Source organism: Macrotis lagotis, chromosome 7 (assembly GCF_037893015.1).
Source record: "Macrotis lagotis isolate mMagLag1 chromosome 7, bilby.v1.9.chrom.fasta, whole genome shotgun sequence".
NCBI classification, from domain to species: domain Eukaryota; kingdom Metazoa; phylum Chordata; class Mammalia; order Peramelemorphia; family Peramelidae; genus Macrotis; species Macrotis lagotis.
In genome coordinates this window covers 22,747,572-22,771,276 of record NC_133664.1, presented here as the reverse complement: position 1 = coordinate 22,771,276, position 23,705 = coordinate 22,747,572, and the positions used below count along the sequence as shown (strand labels likewise).

The following is a 23,705-nucleotide window of genomic DNA, read 5'->3' as shown; positions in this document are numbered from 1 at the left end:
GATTGATGTAACATAATACTATATTCTTCCTGCTAGTATTTAATCAAACTTTTTTACATCACTATTCATTAAGGAAATTCATCTACAGTTTTCTTTCTCTTTTTTCTATCCCTGGTTTAGGTGTCAAAACCATATTTGTATCATAAAAGGAATTTTGAAGGACTCTACCTATCTTTTTCAAATAGTTATAGCCTTGGGTTTAGTAGTTTCTTAAATGTTTGGGAGAATTCACTTGTGAATCTATGTCATCTTAAGGATTTTGGGGGGAACTCAATTATGACTAGTTCAACTTTTTTCTTAGAAAAAATTAATTCAGTATTCTCTTTCCACTTCTGTTGATCTAAGCAGTTTATATTTTATGAATATTCATTCAATTAATCTTCACAACAACCCCATGAAGCAAATTTTATTATTGATGGATAAAAAACGTTCAGTGTTCTATCCCCTGATCTATACAAATGAATCAGAAAGTTCTGATATAAATATGACCCTAGCACAACACAGCCTTTCTGTGATCTGGTCAGTTTTCTAAGACTATAAGCTGCAGAGAATGCATCAATCTGTATCAGTAGAGGGAAGTTGTCTATACTAATGAAATAGCAGGTTCTACATTGACCTATTTTATAGAATCAAGACATTATCAGTGTCTTTATCCATACAAGATAAAACACTCATTTCTAGTTCGGAATAATTTACACCAGTTCCCTTTCAGGAAGGGGGCGGTGACTTCAGAGAGATCAGGAAAAAGGCGATAAGTAGATGTCTCTTCTGGCTTCCAAAGACATTGGCCAAGGCTCTGGAAAAGAGGCAGTTAAAGGACCTCAGTTGCCTTAGGATAGTGAATGATTTGGGGGAGGTCCAGTTGAACAAATCTATAAAGAGCCAGACTAAACCAAAACTATACCAGTTCCAGAAAGACCTTTCTCTGATTTATCACCTGCTCAAATATCAATGACATCTACATGGTTTTTCCTTTGTATAGAGATAAATAGGCAATAGTCTTTGGATTCAGACTTGGTTTGTTTTCCTAGCATGCTCCCAGTGTGTGATTTTCATAGCTCCAGCTGTTATGCTTTTTAACACAAAAAGACATTTGAAAGGATTTATGTCCACTATTCCCCCCAGCTGCAATGTGCTCCAAAGAAGGTAAAGTAGCAGAGAATTAGACAAGGGACATCTGTGATGATGATTTGTATCCTCCACCTCCCTCCCAGGCCTTCAATGTGACCTTGAACAATGTGACTTTTTTTCTTTTATTGATAAGAAACTGGGGAGAAAAACCTTTTGGACTTTTATTAATCTTCATTAAGATTAAGACTTTTATTAAGACTTTTGATTATAGATAGAAACCAGACTTCTGATTTCCATTAGGATAGGGAACTCCCTCTACCAATGCAGGTGGGCATGAGGAGAATGTCACAAGACAGCCTATGAAAGGCATTATGTCACTGTCTTGACTACTGGAACCCAGGAGTATTTTCTTTATGGACACATGAAATTGTATGAAATAATTAATAAGGTCATTAGGAGATATATATATATATATAAAATTCACATATGCCTACTTAGTCTGAGACTTTCTCGTCTGAGAAAATTGCCCACTTAAATGATCATTCCTTTTCCCCTTGAAAGCTGTAAATTGTAATTCTTGAATGGTAGTAGGCAAAGAGTTGGTCTCTGAATTAGAAAGACCTGGGTTGGACTCCCATCTTAGATACTTATTTACTCGGTGACCCTGGGGAAGTCATTTACTCAACCTCAGTTTCAATTCTCTCACCTGTGAAATGGGGATAATAATACAGAATCTATGAATTTCTCATTAATTTATGAAATTATGAAATGGTATCACCAATTCTTTGGATACTTACTGGGAAAGAACAAAATGGGACAATGGAGAGTGAAGATGCCATCACACCATCATGAGGTCAGAGGATGTAAGGATAAACAACAGACATTTGAGGGACAAGCAGCAAAAAGATCCACAAGCTGATGGCATGAAGATGGGGGTAGAGTGGAAGAGATATGCAGGTAATGTGAGGAAGAGGATGAGGAAGAGGAAATACTGAAATTTATCATATACCACTATAATGAACTCACAAAGCATGTCCATCATTCTAATTTAATTAGAGTTGTGCCCCAAAGGTCCATTTGGCAAGAAGTCAGAAGACCCAGATTCCAGGACCTTGAGTACTGGATAGTGAGTCAGAGGCCTGAGTTGAGATTTTCACTCTGAGAGAAGGAAGAAGAGTTCCTATGTTGATATGCTAAGTGAGAGGGAAACTCCCACTGAGGTTTCTATTCATAAGGAAAAGAAGTCTGGAGTGCAGCCATTTAAAAGTCCATGAGTATTAATGATCACAGACTCCTATTAAAAATTATTGCTGTCTTGTTTTTGAGGAACAATATGGGTTTGAGAGGAAGTCTGAGTCCTGAAGATGTGCTGCCTGTGCTTCATATTAGTTCAGTCCTCACAAGCCAGGCTAAGAGAGTAAATGGAGTAAATTGGATTTGAGTGAAAGGTTGCTATGCTTAGTCACAAACCCCGCTTTTTCTTCTGAAGTCATTTGGGTCCAGTGGCCAGATATAAATCAATATGACTAGAGATGGTCCTGGTTGCAATGAGAGACCTTGACCTTTCAAAAGCGTTATCTCTGATACCATGACACTGGGGAACCAGTCAAAGAAACTAAATGATTCTAGTCTGGCTACTTGGCTCTCTTTCTGCAGATCATGCCTCCTCCCTTTACTATTAGCAGTGACTAATAAACCAAAGAAAATATCTGGCCAAATTGGAGTTTGGTCACCTACCGCAAAGAATTAACCCAATGATAAAATGTGTCACTAGTGTTCTTTCAATTTAATTGGGCACTGTCCTAGGAAATAGGGATACAGAGACAAAAAAAAAATAAACAATTGCTGCCCTCAAGAAACTTACATTCTTTTCTAGGAGGTGATAAATAATAAATAATGTGTGTGGAGCCCAGTTGCAGCAGCTTTGAGATCTCTTACTCTAGAGATGGTACTCCCTTAAACAAGAAGATGCCTTTTGGTAGTGGGATTCTATTCCCCTTTCAGTTCATGCTTACCTTACAGGCACTCACTTAGTAACCCCAAATTCCTTCTACAGCACCCCATCTATGACCTGGCTCCCTTATGGCGCTTTTTTTTTCTTTTCCATCAAAGTTTCTGCTTTCTGTCCTGCTCCCTCATTGATGTATGCTTTGAAGAATAGACCAACTAATTTGTGCTAATGAATAGCAGCTTATTGTATTACACTCAATGATAAATTATTTTAGTAGGGGCTTTCCATGGCTTAAGCCAAAGTGATGCTTATGGAAGAGTAGAAAGAGAGAACTAGATTTGGGGATCAGAGAATCTAAGTTCAAATTTTGCTTCTGCAAATTATTGGCAAACTGACATTGGGCAAATCACTTAGAATCATAGAGTCAGAGTTGAAAAAAGACCTTAGAAGTCATTTAAGCAGGAGTGTAAACATGGCAAATTAGAAAGTGACTCAGTTGAATTCTCCCAATATTCTCCTCCAAAAATCTTTAAAATAACATATCTATTAAAATTTTGGAGCAGATGATCCAACAACAGGTTGGGACGAGGCATTGTTCCAGACTTAGAAAATTTAAGAGGTCAGCAGGAGAATTCTGTAACACTAGAGTAGAGGCATCTGGAGCCCACATATGTGGTGGTAGCAAAAGCAGTTGCAGCAGCTTTGGGATCTCTTAACCTAGAGATGGTAATCATATAATTGATTAGAAAGAAATTACAGGGGACCTGCTGCTGGCACTGGGTACAGTTGGTGTTGATTAGAAATGCTATTTCCCCTGTGAATTTTTGGTTTGTATTTCCAGGGCAAAGAAGAGCACTTGATGTTGGTCACAAGGAATTAGGGGTCCTCTTCACACTCTCAAAACAGAGAGGAGCACTAGTGCTTATGGCTGGAGAGGACTAAGGGCTCACTCCAGAACATAGGAGAACAGTGACCAAACTCAGTGTCACATTACCTTAGAAGTTCTAAAAGCATGCAGACCCCCAAAACTAGCTCTGAAAACAGCAGCACAAAAATTATCTGAAGCTTGACACAGTCCCTCCCTACCTCAGGGAGAGTAAAACCCCATTTTAACATAAAGTTCAAAGTGAAGAAAAAGGTTGCAAAAATGAACAAACAACAATAACAAAAAGAATTTGATCATATAAAGCTACTATTTATTGGTGGCAGGGAAGACCAAGGCTTAAACTCAAGCAAAGACAATAATGTTAAAACAGCTACAAACAAAACATCAAAGAAAAATGTTAATTGGACCCAAACCCAAAAATAATTCCTAGAAGAGTTAAAGAAAATGACAATAGTGGTAGAAGAAAAATTGGGAGACATGAGAGTGATGTAAAAAAAGAATATGAAAAGGGAATTAATAACTTGGATAATAAAGCACAAAAATACTGAAGAAAATAACATCCTAAAAACAGAATTGGACTATTTGTAAAAGAGGCAGAAAAAAATCACTGAAGAGAAGTCCTTAAAAATCTAAACTGTCCAAATAGAAACGGAAGTTTTCAAAAATTCAAAAGACAATACAGAATCTCAATGAAGAAAATGATTCTTTAAAAATCAGAATTGGAACACACTCACCCATAAAATGGGAGCAGATAGTAGAATGCATTAGAAACCAGAATCTGACAGTGTTTTTATGAGATATACTAGAAACAGAAAGACATACAAGAGGTCTGTGTGTTTTTGTGTGTGTGTGTGTGTGTGTGTGTGTGTGTGTGTGTATTTGGAATTCTCTTGGATCATTGAACATTGCATCATACACATAAAGGGCTAGAAAAAAATTAATATACTTCAGCTGAAGTGAAAAAAAGGCAGAGGGAAGCATTTATTTCAAACAAAACCAAAGCAAAAATAGACCTAATTACAAGGAATAATCAGAGAAATAACCTTCCTGCTAAAAAAAAGGTTCCACAGACAATGAGGTCACATAAAAACTTTCTCTGATAAAGCCCTCCTTTCTGAAATATATACTGAATATAGAAATGGGTCAAATTTATAAAAAATAGAGCCACTCCCTAATGGTCAAAGGATACAAACAGGGAATTTTCAGAAGAAATTAAAGCTATCTTTAGTCATATGGAAAAAATGCTCTAAACCTATTGATTAGAGAAATGCAAATTAAAACAACCCTGAGAGAACATGTCATATCTATCATAAATGACAAATGCTGGAGGGATGGAGGGAAAAATAAGTTCAAGTCCAGGCATTCTGGAGAACAATTTGGAACTAGATCTAAAGAGTTATAAAGCTGGGTTTGTTTGTTTTTTGGATGCAATGCCACTTCTGGGTCTGTATCTCAAAGATATTAAAAGAAAAGGAAAAGGACAGATATGTACTATATATGCTAAATACCATTTCTGGTGGCAAAAAATGATTAGAAATTGATGGGATGCCCATCAATCAAGGAATGGCTGATTATGCTAAAGGAAATGACAAGGGGAGAGGCATTGTTTTAAGGGGAAAAATGGCAAGACCTTTATGAATTGATGCCAAGATATGTAAGAAGAACCAGGAGATTATTTTGCACTATAAAGGCAATATTGTGGTGATCAACAGTGAAGAACTTTGTTATTCTATCAGTTCGATGATCCGAGACAATTCCAAAGAACTCATGATGGAAAAACATCCCTAGAAAGAGATCTGATGCTCCCTGAGTGCAAATTTAAGTATCTTTTTATCGCTTTATTTTTCTTGCTTTTTTGGAATATGACTAATTTGGAATTGTTTTGCATGATTTCACATGTGTAATTGATATATTGGTTACCTTCCCAATCAATTTGGAGAAGTGAGAGGGAGGGAGGGAATTTGCACCTCAAAATTAAAAAAAAGAAAAACTGTTAAAATGTTAAAAGATAATAAATGGAATTCTTTTTTAAAGAAGTCATTTAATCCCCAAATTTGATGGCTTTGAAAGATGAGGAACTCATTTCACAGTTGAGCCAAGAGGTTATATGACCTATCCAAGTCTCTCAAATAGAGTTGAAATTTGAATCCAAGCTGTGGGACTCTAAATCTATTATTACCCCCACCATTCTCCTTTGTCACCTCCCAGCTGAATTGGCGGGCTACAAGTCCTTTTGGTATTTCTCAGATTAGACTCCAAGGATGGCAGCCCACTCCATTGCATTACACTTAGGGAGAGCTTTAATCAGCAATGGCAAAAACAGGAGTCCTGCTAATAAAACTTCAAGGGATCTCTGACATCCCATGGTAGGAAATGTATCACAGCCATTCAGTCCACCCTCTTTACAGGGCTCCTCTCCTTGCCTTTCAGCCTGCTGTCTGCCATGGCTGCCTTGCTTAGGTTATTTACAGTGTTATTTACCCATAGCACACTAGTAAATGTAAAATAATGTATAATTTGTAAGAATGATGAAGCTTGAGGAGCAGAAGGGTGTTCTCTGTCCTGCTACTACTAAATCAAATCTGAGGGGTCACAAGAGACTACAAACACAGCCAAGCAGCACAGAGCCTCTTCCACTGTAGGGAGCCCATTAGCCAAGTAAATGTACTATGAAAATGGATGACAGAAGAGTCAAGCACAGGTGCCGGAGTCAATTCAGTCACAACATCTCAACCGTTTTCATCATTATTGCCTAAATAGCTAAAATAGATACCATTCTACAAAGAGCTGTTAAGAAAGGGGTTTGTTTGGTTGTTTGTTTTGGTTCACGGACAGATTTTGTCATATAGTTAGTAGCTTGTTTTAGTAGAAATTTACTGACCTTGGAGTTGGGGGAATTGTCGTTCAGTCATGTCTAATCCTAATTGGGGTTTTCTTGGCAAAGATATTAGAAGCCTTCTCCAGTTCATTTTACAGATGAGGAAATTGAGGTAAACAGATTTAAGTGACTTGCTCAGGGTCACATACCTTGTAAGGATCTGACTGAATTTGAATTCCAGCCTTCCTGACTTGAGGCCTGGGACTCTATCCACTATCAAACCTGAGCTTAAATCCTGCCTAAGATCCTTTCTAACATTTAAGTCTAGGTTCAATCTTTAGACTTGTGTTTGAATATCATCTCCACCACAGTTCTCAGTCAAGTCAACTTTCTAAGCTCCCAAAATTCTGTAAAAACCTGGTATAAAAATACCTAGAGTCCAAGTATCTTAGCACTGACATGAGGATGATATGAGATCATGTACACGAAATACTTGGAAGACCCAGATACAAGCCATATACTTTTCTGTAGAAATGGGGATCACTAGAAAAGAACATGAACCTTAAACTGATACTGAAATACTCCAATGAATTGTGACTTTGCTGAAGATAGCAGTTCTTCCACGAGGGTAGGTTGCGGACCCTCCTTACCTTCTCACTTGAAAATACTTGTCCACTCCTGAATAGGTGAGGTCACTGAGGAAAGACATTGACAAGGGAGAGCCTGTTCATGAGGATGATGATAATAGACATTGAAGACTAGTCAATGAATGATCCCCAATTTAGGCCAGAATCAATTGAAGGCATGGGGATGAAGAAATCCTGGCATGGAAACTATAACCTATGAATTAGGAGTTTAATACCACAGCATTGTCCAAAACTAAGAGAGATTATGTAATTTTCCCAGGTTCAGAAGTGTTTTTGGAGGAATTTGAATCCAGATCTCCTGACTCTAAGTACAGAATTTGAATTACAACAAAATTACAGAATTTGAAACACTGAAGGGACTTTTGACAATCACATATTTCAACCCTCACCCAGAAGGAATTTTCAGTGTAGATCACCTGAGAAGAGAACATCCAACCTGTTCTAGAATCCTCAAATGAGGATGAAGCCACCATCTCCCAAGGCAGCCATTCATTTCCCTTTGGTACAGCTCTAATCACATCAAACCAAAATATGCCCCATCAGTGCCTTCCTTGGACATCTTCAGGAAGGGGCTAGACCTTCATTTCTCAGGTGTGTCACATCAGACATTCCTTTCAGTGTTGAGCTACACATTCATTATATTTCTTCTGACTCTAATTCTGTGATTCTCCCTCCATGACCAGTGTTGAATGGCAGCGATTCACAGGACATTACAATCCCTGAAGAATTAAATCTATTAGCCTGAGGGCAGTGACAGGTGCATGGTGAGTGTGAGCAAGCACAGAGATTGAAGAGGCAGTGGATAGAGCACTATCCCTGGAGTCAGGAAGATGTGAATTAAAATCCAGCCTCAGATACTTGCCAATTATAAGCTCTATGACCTTGTACAAGTCACTTAACTCTACCCCACATCCAGGACCATTGGATTTATGTCTGGCCATTGGACACAGATGGATCTGGAGGAGAAAGTGAGGTTCATTACAGCATAGCACCCCAACATTCCAATCTCATCCACTTGCTTGTCATGACATCACCTTCATGATGCCATGGTCTTCTTCAAGGACAAAGGACAAAAAGCAGCAGCAGCAGCATTATAAATTCATCAGGAAAATGAATGACCTGAAAACAAAGGGGTCTGTTAATGACTGTAGCATGTCAGGAGACGATAAAAGTGGCCAACATTTTAGGCTGATCACCTGTGATGAACTTGTGGGAAGTCAGGAACAAGATGGATTAGGATCTACACAGGTGAAAGAAATCTAAATTGGTGAAATTATGGATCCATGTGACTATTAAGCCAAGACAAAACACAGATGATAATTGGATCAAATCTTTTCAACTGAGCAACCACATATTAATCCACGTGTTACTGTGGAAGTGTGGTTAGGCTAAAAGCAATCAATTCGTGGAGACAAACATGAAGCCCCATGGATCAGGAAAGGGAGTGGAATTTATCCTCAAGAGGACCTGGCTTTGAGCTCTAGTTCTGACATTTGTGACCTTGGCATGTTCAGGTAAATCTAAGGAAATATGAATCAGAACAGCTGGACCTTTCAATATTAACTATATTTTGAAATGATCTAATTTAAAGGACCATAGCCATAGTAAAGATAGGCATCTTTCAATCAACAGTGCCAATAGCTAATCCTTTCACATTCAATGTAGCTATTTGGCCATACAAAGATCTACTGAAGGAATTATAGATGTTTATTCTGGAAAAAAAGAAAATTTGAAGAGGTTGAAGCTGTCTGTAAGTTTTTGAGGGACTGTAATATGGAAACAAGATTAAACCTCAGGTCCCATTGGGCAGTGTAAGAGCTAATGAGTAAAAGTTGTGATTGGACAGATTTGAGCAGGGAGTTAAGGAAAAGGAGAAAGGGCAAGCTGGGAGGCTAGCAGGCACCCCCCCCCACTAGAAGGATTTGAGCAAAACCTGGGTACCCCATTGTCAGAAATGTTGGAGAGGACCTCCCTTTCTCTGCAGGCCTTGGACTTGAACTCCCAATTCTACATTCTATGAAACACAACATAAAACCTTATAAAGATGAACATTTCAACTCTAACTTGCAGCTGCCTGTTCCTGTTGAGTCTCATTTATGTGAAAACCCATATCTTAGACAGGTCTAACTACCAGGATTCATGTCAACCAATGGGACTACATTTTAATGACTACTTAATTTAATTGCACTAATTAATTCACTAGTGAGGATCTCTATAGAAAATGAGTTTAAGGTACCATGACCCATGCCACTTCCACCTAATATCCTTTATAGAAATCCTTTCTTCCCCATAAAGGGATGAAATCTTTGTTGTTCAGTCCTTTTTTTTCAGTTGTGTCCTTAGGCCTCCTATAAAGGTATATATAGGAGACAAACACTACTGTGAGGGAAAAGTTCTATAATCTTTAAAGCTGCTATTTGTAAAATACTATTACTCTTTATATATAAAATTAATGTAAAGACCCTGGATCAATGTGCATGCTGGTATCATTGCAAGAGTCATTTAAAAATAACAAACAAACATGTGGAGTTATACAGTGCTCCTAATGATGCAGTTCTCTCTCTCTCTCTCTCTCTCTCTCTCTCTCTCTCTCTCTCTCTCAGACACATAGACACACACAGACACAGACACACAAACCTTTTTAGCTACCAATATTCTCCCCCAAGATGCTATAATTTTTAAAATGATGTTGCGATCTGTAAGAATCAATATTCCAGGGGTGGCTAGGTGGCGTAGTGGATAAAGCACCGGCCTTGGAGTCAGGAGTATCTGGGTCCAAATCCGGTCTCAGACACTTAATAATTACCTAGTTGTGTGGCCTTGGGCAAGCCGCTTAACCCCATTTGCCTTGCCAAAAACCTAAAAAAAAAAAAAGAATCAATATTCCAGAGCGCCCCAAGGGCATTATCCTCACTGTCCATCTAGCTCCCTTTAAGATTCAATTCAAACATTGCCTTCTGAAGTTAAGATTTCCTGATTTCCCCCGGTTATTAATATTTTCCAAAGAGTCATTGGATCATTGGCTTAGGGTCAGAAAGAATATAAGCTGTCATTTCACAAAGGAGAACACTTTTCCCCCAATAATCAAAGTCCAGCTCAAAGTGGTTTTTAGGCTTGCCAAGTACCCTTGCCTTGGACTGCCCAGAACTCCTGGGGCAGCAGGGGGAAAAGTGACATGGTTATTTGGTAGGGTTCTGGAGGAGTGTGTGTATGTGTGTGTGTGTGTGTGTGTGTGTGTCTGAGAGAGAGAGAGAGAGAGAGAGAGCGCACACTGCATCATTAGGAGCACTGTGTAACTTCACATGTTTGTTATTTTTAAATGACTCTTGCAATGATACCATCATGCACATTGATCCAGGGTCTTTACATTAATTTTATATATAAACAGTAATAGTGGAGGACAGTCCAAGGAAATGAATGCAAGGGGGAGATAGAAGATCACTTGAAGGAACAGTTAGTAGTACAGTTTGGTTATAATGTAATAACAATGTCAACCATAGCATTTTATGAAGTACTCTGCTTTTTACAAAGTAATTTATAATCCTTATCTCATTTTATTCTTTAATATTTTTGGAGTTGTGGGGTTTTTTTTTTACAAGGCAATGGGGTTAAAGTGACTTGCCCAAGGCCACATGGCTAGGTAATTATTAAGTGTCTGAGGTCACATTTGAATTCAGGTCCTCCTGACTCCAGAGCCTGTGCTCTATCCACTGTGCCACCTAACTGCCCCTTATCTCATTTTATTTTTACGGCAACCCTGAAAAGTAGATGACATTACAATCCACATATTTACAAATGAAGAAAATGAGTCAGGCTGCTTAAGTGACTGAACCCAGAATCACACAGCTAATAAAGGTCCAGGACTGGATTCCAACTTGGGTTTTCCTGACTTCAGCTTTAATACTGTATATAACTGCTCCACCTTGCTATAGGGTTTGTGAAGACAAGTCATATGAGGTTGTCTAGAAAGGTAAATAGGAGTTAGATTATGAAAACTCTTACATCCAGGACGAGGACTTGAGAGTTTGACCTTGTGACAAGAAGAAGTCAGCGGTCCTCAGTGAGTTCTATTAGTTTACTGGGTAAAATATCAAATTAGTTAACATATTACATTAATTACACTGATACAGCACAGTGGCTAGAGCCCAGAGTCAAGATCTGAGTTCAAATCTGGTCTTAGGCCTTTACTAGCTGTGTGTGATCTTGGACAAGTCACAACTTCTGTGTGCCTCAATTTCCTCATCTATAAATATGTAGATAATAATAGCAGGGTTGTGAAGATCCATGTAATAATATTGCTTATAAGTTGAGTTATAAGCCTTAGCTATTTCTATTAAGTCATTTCAGTCATGTCTAACTCTTCATGACTCCATTTGGAGTTTTCTTGGCAAAGTTACTGGAGAAGTTTGCCATTTCCTTAAACAGCTCCTTTTACAGATATAGGAAACTGAGGCAAACAGGTGAAGTGACTTATCCAGGGTCACATAGCTAATAAGTTTCTGAGGCCAAATTTGAACTCATAGCTCTCTAACCACTCCACCAGCTAGTTGCCCTTGTCGAGTCCTCTATTAATACTATCTTTAACATTATTACAAGGACGCAGTACTCCATTTCTGTCTTCCTTAGATCCATGGTAACTATCCCCCAAATTACCCCATATTTCAATCAGAAACTACTTTGTAAAGGCATGGCCCTATTCCCCATCAATGACAGTCCACCAGATATATGACTGATCACTTCCCTATCTCCAAATGACATCACTAAAGACATGTATTCTCCTGCAATGGTAAACTCTTTTATTCCAATTAGAATCAAATCAAAACTCAATTTATATCTAATTATATTTTGAATTTCATCAGTTTCTCATTAAGCAAAATTGAACTTATATAGAATTTGGATTGATTAAGCCTAGCATACCGAATAGAATCCCAGAAAAAAGTTCTAAATTACAATTTACAAGCACTGCTTTGATAGGGATCACAATCACCACTTACTGTTATACCACCCACTATATTTTCCTGAAATTCATCATGGTGTCATAGCAGCAGGGTAAGCTAATGGAATCTTCCAAGACCCAAAGGGACTTAAAAGAAGTCCATTATGATACCAGGAACTATTTAAAGTATCAGTAATCTCATCAATGAAGGTGTTTACTCCAGCAGTGAAGACAAATGACCCAACTATACCTTCTGATCCTATGTGAAGGATGCATGATTTCATCCATACAAATAATCTTTTATGCCAGATTCTCTGACTTTTAATCCAATATTCTCTTTGCTTCATTAAATAACCTCCAAATCTTTTATGTAATTGCTCATCCAAGACATTGATGATAACAATCTATAGCCTACACACACGAACCATGCATTTCTCCATTGATCTTTGGGTCATTTACCAATCTGGTAATCTTCAGATAGATAAGGAAAAATGGAATGCAGAAATTGATACAGAAAAGAAAATATGGAAAAAGTCAATGTAAGAGAGGTTATGGAAAGATAAGGCAAACTAATCAGTACGGTTAGTGGAGCTATGAATTCCATTAATTTTGGAAAGCAATTTATAATTGATAAATTAAAATGGCAAAATGACAAAAATGTCTATGCCACTTACCAAAAGGCCAATATTAAAAAGAAAGTTTTCATATTTATATTTATATTTATAGCAGCACTTTGTATATCCATGAAGAACAAGACATAAAGTCCATGTTCATCACCTGGAGAATGGTTAAACAAACTATGGGTGCATGAATATAATGTAAGCATAGGAAAAAATGGGGGAAATTATATGAACTGATGCAAAGTCAAGTAAGCAAAGCTAGACAAATGAAATATATATACAATGACTACTACATGTAGTAGATGGAAAAGATGGCAGCAACAAAAACAATTAAAGCTAATGCTTTAAAATTATAATGATCAGATCGCCTCAACAAAGAGGGATGAGAAGTTCCTCCCTGCCCCTTCCCACTTTTTTATTTATTTATTCATGTGTTGGTTGGTTTATTTATTTATTTACTTTGCAAAGATAGGAGACTATAGATGTAGAATACTAAGTTTAAATCTCTCTCTCTCTCTCTCTCTCTCTCTCTTTCTCTCATTGTTTCTCAAATATTGGTTAGTTTTATTGACCTGATTTCCCCTATTTTATTTTATTGCTATAAAAATAAAATTTTATATATTTTATATTTGTTTTATATATATATATATATATATATATATATACATATATATTCAACATGTTTGCTTTCTCTGAGAGAAAAAGGAACAAGGAATATAGTGGGAATTGTAGGTCATTTAAAACAAAAATATCAAAACTTTTAAAAAAGGTAACTTAAACTCATTAAATACTAGGAAAAATGGAGGATGGGTCATCTCTGGGATGTACCTGGATAGTCTGACCTTGGGGAGAGGAGAGAGAAAAATAGTATCCCTAGTCAAAAATTACTATCATAAAATAGCTATTGCAAGCAAGAAGGAGAAATTCTCCCAGACTCTGTCTCTGGACATAATGTAAATTTGTCCTCTAATAAAATAGCTTGGAGATCTAGCAAAGGAGGAGAAGAAAACAACCACACAAGTAAGGGAAAGTATTTCAATCTAAAGGCCACAGCCCTTTGGCAAGGAAAATGACTGCAGAAAACATTCACAATGAGTAAAGAATCCTCCCTTTGACTCTGCAGACATCTACCTAGAAAAATTCAGCTTTCTATACATTTTCATCACACATCTGTCCATCATATTCTGGCACTTTGACAAGTGTGTTCTGTGAGGATGAAGTAACACACAAAAGGAGGCAGGCCACCCTGAAGGGCAGAACCTGATTGGAAGCTCCAATGACTCACTAGAGATTATTTAGAGATCAATGGTGGAAGATGTGGCTTGCATCTCTCTTGAACTTTGTCTGGAATGACCATGGAGAGGCAGAAGCAGGGAAAGTCTTAGTCCTGAATTGGGGCTACCAGTTTGAGGATACTGGTTCTTTTTGAGTTTAAAAAAGAGAGAGCTGCTTACTGATGCTAAATATTCTTAGACAAAAGTGATACTGAACAAAGACAGGAAGGCACTGCCAGAGGTCATCTTCAGGCAGGACTAAACCTAGAACAATTCAGGATGAGTTCTCAAACCAGAAATTGAGGAGCACCCAAATCCCAACTAGCAATATTAATCAATCTAGTTTTTAGTTAGACTATATTCCTGTGGACCAGGCTCTGTGCTAAGCTCCAAGGATACAAAGACAAAAATATCATGGAAGTAAAAGAATGTTAATGCTTCAAGGGACTTGAAAGACCATCTAAGAGATGGAGGTGATCTTTCAGGCCATCTAGGTCAACCCATTCCTGACCAGAATGAATGCTGGATTTGAAGCAGAGTGTTGATCTATCCCTGACCTATCATGTCCTTAGATTGTTCCTCTCTTCCCAAGCCTGTGTTAAGCTCTGGGGGATACAAAGATAAATCCTGCCCTCAGGGAGCTTATATTTTCAAGGGAAAATTACTTGTATACATAGAAGTATAAATAAAACATATACAATGATAATAATTTGGGTTCAAATTCCAGCTATATTTCTTTCTAAGTGAAGTCAATACACTTCCCTGGTCTCGGTTTCCTCATCTATAAAATGAGTAGGGTGGTCTGAAGAATATGTAAGGTCCCATGCAACTCTAAATCTAGGAAACTATGATCCTGACATCATTATTCAATATTGCCTCTGCTAACCCCTTCCCAGGGTCACTTATATATTCTCCCAGGGAGATGCCAACATAAATGAGAACTGTATTACAAACATGGATAGGAGTGTTAGCGATAGCAGGAAGAAGAAAGGATATAACCCGAGCCCTTCAGCACAGGAATATAATCCTAATACTATATGACCCATTTATCCAGTAAATAATTTCCTGAGCAAGGGTCTCACTAGTGTATTTATGACTTCCTGACCATATTGGAGACCTCCATAGTCAACCTACAAGAATATAGCAACTGTCCTCTTTCTGTTGGCTTGGAGAAAAGTGCAGGCATCCCAATCCCTTTCTAGTCCAGAGTTAGAAACTGGCTTTTTATTCCATTGGAATGAGATCCAAGAGCTCCAGGGGACAGTATTAGAGTTTTAATCCCCCCGCCCCCAATTCCTATTAGCATTTTGTACTCTGGACTTGTGTAGTCACAAGAGGCAGTGATTTCTAGCCTAGGACCTCATCTCTGAGCAGTTTTGCCACATAATCACATGAATCTTTCACCTCTCATGCCTTTTCAATAGTCTCATGTCATCTATCCCAACCTTCAGGCATCACATGGCTGCAGGGAAATTATAAGTTTCTCTTCCATAGAGAAGGCTGGGGATCCCTACTTCAGTATCCACAAAGTGATTTGACAATTATGTATAAGGGTTTCCAGAGTCCAAAAGCCATCACTGGAATTAATGATAAAAGCATCAGAACCCTTTAGTGTGCTATTAATCAATCAAGTATTTATTAAGGACTTACCATGTACCAAACTTCAGGGATACCAAACCAAAAATGAACCAGCTCTTGCCTTCAAGGAGCTTCCATTCTAAAGAAGGAAAACAATAGTACTCATATAAATATAGACATAGCATAAAGCAAATACCTGGGGGAGACCATATCAGCCGAAGAGACCAGGAAAGGGACTCATGTCCCAGGTGGCAAGAGCTTGAACCTTAAAGAAAACAGAGCTTCTGTAAAGTAAATGTGAGGAGGGAGTACATTCTCCACACAAATATATGAGAGGAGGGGTGGCTAGGTGGCACAGTGGATAGAGCACCGGCCCTGGAGTCAGGAGTACCTGAGTTCAAATCTGGCCTCAGACACTTAATAACGCCTACCTGTGTGGCCTTGGGCAAGTCACTTAACCCCATTTGCCTTGCAAAAACCTAAAAAATATTTTAAAAATTAAAAAAAACCAAATATATGAGAGGAGATGGGTGAGAAAGAACTAGTTAGTAGAGTAATTAGTGATGGACCTTTAATCAGGAAGAGTTGAGTTCAGATCCAGTCTCAGATATTCATTAGCTGTGTGACCTTGGGCAATTCACCTAACCTCTGTTTACCTCAGTTTCCTCTTCTGTAAAATAGGGATAAGTCTAGCTAGCACTTACCTAACAGGGTTGAAGTAAGGATACGATAAAATGAAGCTTGCCAACCTAAGAATATTTTGACTTTCTGAGTGCCACATAAAAGTAAGTTAAATATGCCCAGGGGGGAGGCAATGTAAAGTATACAGCAAAAAAAAAAAAAAGAAAAAAAAAAAAACAACTCTGGACATCGAGTCAGAAGACACTTTGATTTGAATCCTAGCTCTAAAACTTACTCTCTTTATGGTCTTGGTTAAATGGCTTCAGTTGAAGTCTTAGTTTCTTTTTCTGTAAAGTGGAGGTCTTAATACTTGTATCATCTCCTTTCTAGTATTTGAAGAACAAGGGTAACCCAAACATGGGGTCTTATTTGAATCCCTGTCCTCTAGTAGGGATCATTTATGCCAGTTTTCATATTGCCTCCTGAACCTATTTACCCTTTGGTCAAAGATGGAAATCTAGAACCAAGTTCTCCAGTGTCCAGAAATCAGAGGAACTGTAGCAGATGATATGTGACCTTGTGGCTCCCCAAAGAGTCCATTCCACACTGGTACTGGTGGACAGAGAGCATTGTGACCATTACTTTTAAGGAAAATGAACATATCGGCAGCCTTTTGAGAGTTGAAAAGCACTTTACAATGTAAGTAAATTAGCATTTATTTAGTGCCTATGATGTGCCAGCCACTATGCTAAGCACTTAATATTTACCATCACACTTGATTCTCTGTAGGTCAGATGCTTTATTTATCTCTATTTTACAGATGAGGAAACTGAGGCTGAGGGAGAATGTGACTTGCACAGGGTTCCACAGGTAGAAGGGGTCTGAGGAAGGTTTTGAATTCAATTCTGACACTGAACTCCAAACTCTGTCCCCTGGATCTTCTATATGCCTCATGAACCCTGATATGAAAATCATCCACAGGTTTCCCCTGCTTCTCCCCTAACTGCCAACTATAATAACTAACATACAAAGGAAGGGCAGCTCCTGTCTGCACTTCTCCATCCTTTCTCACCTATTCCCATACTCCCAATACATCCCAATCCTCATACCTTCCCATATTGGTTCAGTCATCTTTTTGCCAAATGAACCAGCAGCGATTTTCTGGCATCCCTAAATCTCATTGTTCTTAAACTGCAATTGACCATTCCTTTTAGTAATGACTTTCCATCCCCTACTCTTGAACAACAGCAAGACTTGTCAAAGTCTTCCAAGTCCAATGGAAGCCTCTACATTTTCCTATCTCTCCCAAACCTGCCATGTTAGTGGCAGACTCTCAGAATCTCAGAGTTGGTATGGATCTCTGAGACTCTGAAGCAAAGAATTCTCTCTATGATATGCCTGTTGAGTCACCATCCAACCTTTGAAGGTCTTTAATAAGGGGAACTCTAATTATTGAGGTGCTTTCTCTCTTATATCAAGCCTCAGTTTACCTCTCTGTGACTTCCAGATTCTTCCTCCTAGTATGACTCTATTGGGGCCAAAGAAAATAAGCTTAATCCTATATGTGACAACATATAGACTTAGAAGTGAGATAATGTAATATAACTCTTTCATTTAAAATGGAGATCCATTAAGGTCACATGACTTATCCAAGGTCATAGATGTGGTTCCAATTTGAACCCAGATTCTCTGAATCCAAAATCAGTGCTTATGCTTCCTCCTCCTCCTTGTATTCTTTCCTCTAAAATGAAATCCATTTTTGATTTAATCATTCCCTTTATATTCACAGGAGTCCTCACCTTCTTGTTAGCTCTGACAATCTGATTATAGGCTGTTTAAGAGTTGGAATGGGAAACATCATCCCCCCATCCCAAGTCCTATACTCACTGTCTCCCAGGTTACTAGCCAGATTTTTTTTCTCCTATTGCTGCTCAATCTGAACCTAAAGTAGAAGTGATGAAGGAGAATATATGTACTGGAGCAAAAAGGTCTTTATTTTAATGTCAGAGGGGCATTAGATGGTGGCTGATTACATATTCCTCACTCTTGATGAGAACACAGTTCTTTCAGCCAACAATGTTTGGAAGGGGTTCTGTTCTACTCCAGATTTGTATTGGTGGAGAAACCCTTCGTGTCTCAACTTACACTCCTGCCTTCTGTTCATGGCATCACATCCGGATAATGGTGGCATCTGTGAGCTGGCAATTAAGGCTACCAAGGCATTGATAGCATGTGGACCCATAATATTGTTGAAATGACAACAGATGGTGGAATTGTCGGTCTCTGATGCCCCTCAGAATGATCCTTTTCTACAAACAAAAGAGCAACAGAGTAAGATGCCAGAAGAGGAAAACGGGAGGTGAGTGCCAAGCCTGTGGCTGATCACATTCTCATGTCCAAGACAGCCTGGCATTCCAGCAGGATGGGACTACACAGAGGGGACTTCGGAATCCAGAGGATGTGGGTTCAAATCCAAAGCTCTGCCACTTAAATGTTGAATACTCTTCGAAAGCTGGTTTACCTATTTAGATCTCTGTTTGCTCCTAAATAAAACCAAAAGAGTAGTAGATTAGAGATTGTGGATATAGTGCTCCATTGACAAACAGGAGGAAATAAGGAAGGCCTCCAGCAAGTTAGAAGGCCCCCCCCCACACACACACACACTTCCTCATCCCAGTTCAGGATGGACAATCTGTATCTTTGGAGGGAACTCCCAAGTCCATAAGATGTGTCTATGTGTCTATATACAGGCACAGAAATATATATGTGTGTGTGTGTGTGTGTGTGTGTGTGTGTGTGTGTGTGTGTGTGTGTGTATGTGTGCTTGTGTGTATAATTTTACACATATCTCTATATGCATATATAATTGCACACACAATATATATTATATATACACTCAATTATTTGATTTCTAAAGTCCCTCCACTTCTAAATCTATGATGCATTTATCTCTGTTCATATTATTATATATTCACATCATATATAATAGAAATAATTGAGGATGTTATATTCTTTGCTCGGATACCATTATATTACATAACACACTGTTATGCTTAATAGTATTATGTTATGTGATACACTAAAATAGTGTTATCTGTGATCATATGATATGTGGATGATAAAGCATTATCTGGGCAACTAATTGGCATGGAAGATAGAGTACTGGGCCTGAAGGCATGAAAACTCCTCTTCCTTAGTTCAAATCTGTCCTCAGACACTTACTAGCTGTGTGACCCATGGCAAGTCATTTCACCAGGTTTGTCTCAGCTCCCTCAACTACAAAAAATGAACTGGAGGAGAAAATGGCAAGCCAGTCCAGGATCTTTGCCAAGAAAACCTCAAATGGGCTCATGGAGAGTGAAACATAACTGAACAGCAACAAACTATTTTATATTATTATAAATATACAATACAACACGCCATTAGATTATAACAATATATAATATATAATATTCTACATTAGCAATAGGATATATATTGTATTCAAATATTTATGCATATATATGCAGATTTTTGTGTCTATGTTTATATTTATATAAGAATACCCACATATAGCATAATGTGTGTAAGTGTGTCTGTATGTGCATGTATGTGTTTGTCTGTCTGTGTATATGTGTGTGTGTGTGTGTGTGTGTGTGTGTGTGTGTATGATCACAGACTTGAAGCTGGACGGGATGGTAGAGAACATTTATTTCAATTTTTTTAGTTTAAAAATGGGTAAACTGAGGACAAAGAGGTGTAGTGACCTGTCTGGGCTCACAAAGCTAGTAAGTATTGGAGGCAGAATTTTCGCCCAAATCTTCCTGACTCTACAACTAATACTTTTCTATTTTAACACAAGAATTTATGAATCTAGGACCAAATTGATCATTTTAAATTCATAATGCATTTCACTTTTTCCAGATGCAGATTGGTTGGTCTGAGAAGTCAAAGAAAGTAAAACCGGAAAATACATGCTAGTCAATAGTGGTTACTGCATTATAAAGGAAATCCAGCCCAAAATCCAAATGGGAAAAAGGGACCTCTCCCATACATAGTAGGGATCTTCCAAATACTGTATGAATTACTTTGTATAGATCAAGTTTCCAGAACACTCCAGAAAATAGCTTTTCTATTTCCTTTGACTGACAGAGCAGCAGATTAGTATAATGACTAGACTCCATCCTTATAGTCACAAAAACCTTATCTTTGATATGTACTACCTGGTCAAATGACCTAAACTCATTGCCTCCAGAACAGCATTAATAACTATTTATAGAATTGTTCAATTGCAGTAATTTAAAATGATAGAATCGTAACATTTTAGAGGTGGAAGTGACCTAGAATTCACTCCTGAGTAAGATCCTTAATCAATCAACAAAGAAAATTGTAAGTATCCACACAGGAAAAACCAAGTGGATGAAGAATGTCTCTTGTCCAGGTTATGACTGAAGTAAAATGAAAAATGAATTGAGCTTGTCTGGCAGCACATAGATCCTTACTAGTTGCTGCAGCTCAACAAATCTTGGGCTCAAAATTGTGTACAAAGTGATTGGACCCAAGAGTCTTCAGAAAATTGAATAGTGCATTTAATGGTCTCGAGTTTCTCCTGGAAAGAAAGACCTACATTTTAAAAATAAAGGTCATGATTTCTGAGAGGAATGTGTAAGGCAGAGAAGCAGTTTATGGCACCTGGAACAACAGAGAGTAAAAAGAGACAATGGAAGCTCCCCATTCTGGTTAAGTTGGAGTCCAATTTCAACACATAAAGATAGTGTTCTAGGAACCCCTTCTTACTTAGACTGAGAACCAATGTTAATACAGAAAACAATAAATACAGCAAAAAAAATACTATATTTTTGCCCATGAGATTAGCTGACTCATGGATCTCTAGGTCTGTCTCATATATCATCAAAGAATGTTGCTATTTTTCCTTGTGATGTTGTCTATTGTCACGAACTGTGACCTTTGACTGTCAAAAACCTGATTTCTGATGTCCATATACTCCGAAAGAGCAAAGATTCTCTCAAGGTTGCAGCTTTTGCTGGCTAACCTTGTGACTGATTCAGTACAAAAAAAAAAAATTCTTATTGTTCTACATCCAAGACCTCAAGAAGCCCTGCTTCCCAGCTTAGATCACAAGACTGAAGGAGAACTCATTGATAAATGAAAATAGACTGCTAAATACAAAGGCAAGACCATCTAGAAATACTCACCCCATGGAGCCTTACTGTATCAAAATCCTGCCTGTCTCCTTTCACTCTTCTCTAAGTATAATAAAATTCTTTACAAAAGACGTTATGTGGGCTAGTTTCCAAGCACTCATGAATTTCCTTCTTTTTTTCTATTTCCATTGGCTGACAAAGCAACAGAGTAGTATAATGACTAGACTCCGTCCTTATAATCACAAAAACCTTACCTTTGAGATATACACCACCACTGTCAAGTTGCCCGACTCATTTCCTTAGACAACGTTCTAAGTTATGGCCAAGTTGTCGGTTTGTATCAGTTGAAGGAATTTCTATACCAAAGAGAGATCTGGACTTAAAAATTAAAAATAAAAACAATGTGCTGATGAACTCCTCAGGGCAGTTGGCTTTGGCCATCGCTGTCATGTCCCTCTTGAAGCCTAGCTTATTTCATGTTCAGAAGACAATTAGTGTAAATCAAAAAGCCACACTGATTAATTGTGATCCAATATGCTGGAATGAATGGAAACCATGTTGCTTAGACAATTCAGAGTCTGATACTCAGGAAGTCAAAGTTCAAGGAGTATCAGGGAGTCAACCATCTGCGATTAACTCATCCTGATTCCATTCAACAGCAGTCTTTATATTGCGTTGACTTGGGTTCAACACAATCCATAATGTGGACAGTCCATGTTGTCTTAGGTGTGGTCCACCATAGTAATTCCTGACTCACCTATCCCACTGGACCTTGTTCTCCCTGCCCTTCAGTACTGAGCAGCAGTTCATATCTTCCCAGATATGCTTACTCTATCTCAATTACTTCTCCCAATCCTACCCCCTGTGATGAAGGGGATTAGAGAGTTGTGAGCAAAGTAATCATTCTTATCTGCATATAATTAAGAGGGAAGTTGGAAGAAAATAAGCCCTAGGCAATCAAGCCCTGGTTTATCTTAGAATCTAAAATTTTTCCCTGAAGGAATATATCTTAGCTGTATATAAATGGAAGACAATTGAAAAACATAATTTATTACATAGGATTTCTTTCTTTTTCAGGCAGTATTCCCTCTTTGTGTTGTAAGTTGATATTTGCTTTGCCACATTTGTACTGTAATACACTGGAGTCTTTCTTAGAGAATATAGACTTTCTGTCACTAACTAGTTAGGTGAACATGGACTCTCTTCGTTTTAGCTTCCTCATCTGTAAAATGAAAGGATTAGATGAAAGGATTCCTAAGATCACTCCCATATTTAAATTTTATTTTTCTATAAATGAGCAGATAGTGGTACAATGTTCAGAACCCTGAACCTGGAGTCAGGAAGACCTGAGTTCAAATCCAGCTTCAAACACATACTAGCTGAGTTATCCTGGGTAAGTCACTCAACTTTTGTTGCCTTAATTTCTCATCTTTAAAATGAATTTGAGAAGGAAATGGAAAACTTTTCCAATCTCTTTGTGAAACAAATTCTAAATGAGATCATGAAGAGTTGGATATGACTGAAAATGATTGAATACCAACATTTAATTTAATATATATATATATGTATATATATATATATATATATATATATATATAAATTCATTCCTTCAAATAAGAAAGATGTATAATTAATTAATCTGACTCATAGCTGTTGTTCATCTTCTTGTCCTTGGGTTAAGATGAACTACTGACAGCCTTGATACTAATTCCTTTGGGGAAAGCAATTTACTAAATGGAACCTTGGTGTCCTAAGGGGAGTTAGGTTATCTCATGTAAGGGAGCACTTTACTCACTCGTATTCATCATGACCATAATAACTCACACTGAAATCATGCTCTAAGGTGACAACCAACCTGTGAAGTGAGTAGTACCAGTATTATTACCCATATTTGACAGAATCTCAAAAAAGTCCAGTTCCTTGCCCCTTGCCACACAGTCATCAAGTGACCCACTAATAGCTTTCTCCCTGCCTTCCAACAAGTATGACAAAAGGAAGGGTCCTTGATCCCTCTTATAGTTCTAATAATGAATCTTTAAATGGTGGCTTTGGGAAACAGTTTGTTACATTGGGACAAACCTTAGATCAGAATATCTAGTTTGGGTCTTATTTTTGTCATTTATTCCTCTAGACTTTGGTAGAAAGTCCATGCTCTAGAG

The 23,705-nt window shown here is 37.9% G+C and overlaps 1 long non-coding RNA gene across 1 annotated transcript in view; it reads right to left on the bottom strand.

Annotated features, from left to right (window-relative positions):
- Positions 1 to 18,381: 18,381 nt before the first annotated feature.
- Positions 18,382 to 23,705, bottom strand: part of LOC141494456 (uncharacterized) — a 44,129-nt gene continuing 38,805 nt past the window's right edge. The window contains exons 2-3 of the long non-coding RNA XR_012470448.1: positions 21,801 to 21,902; positions 18,382 to 18,945 (exon numbers count right to left, since the gene is read on the bottom strand). This is a non-coding gene — a long non-coding RNA (uncharacterized LOC141494456). The remainder of the gene's footprint in view (positions 18,946 to 21,800; positions 21,903 to 23,705) is intronic.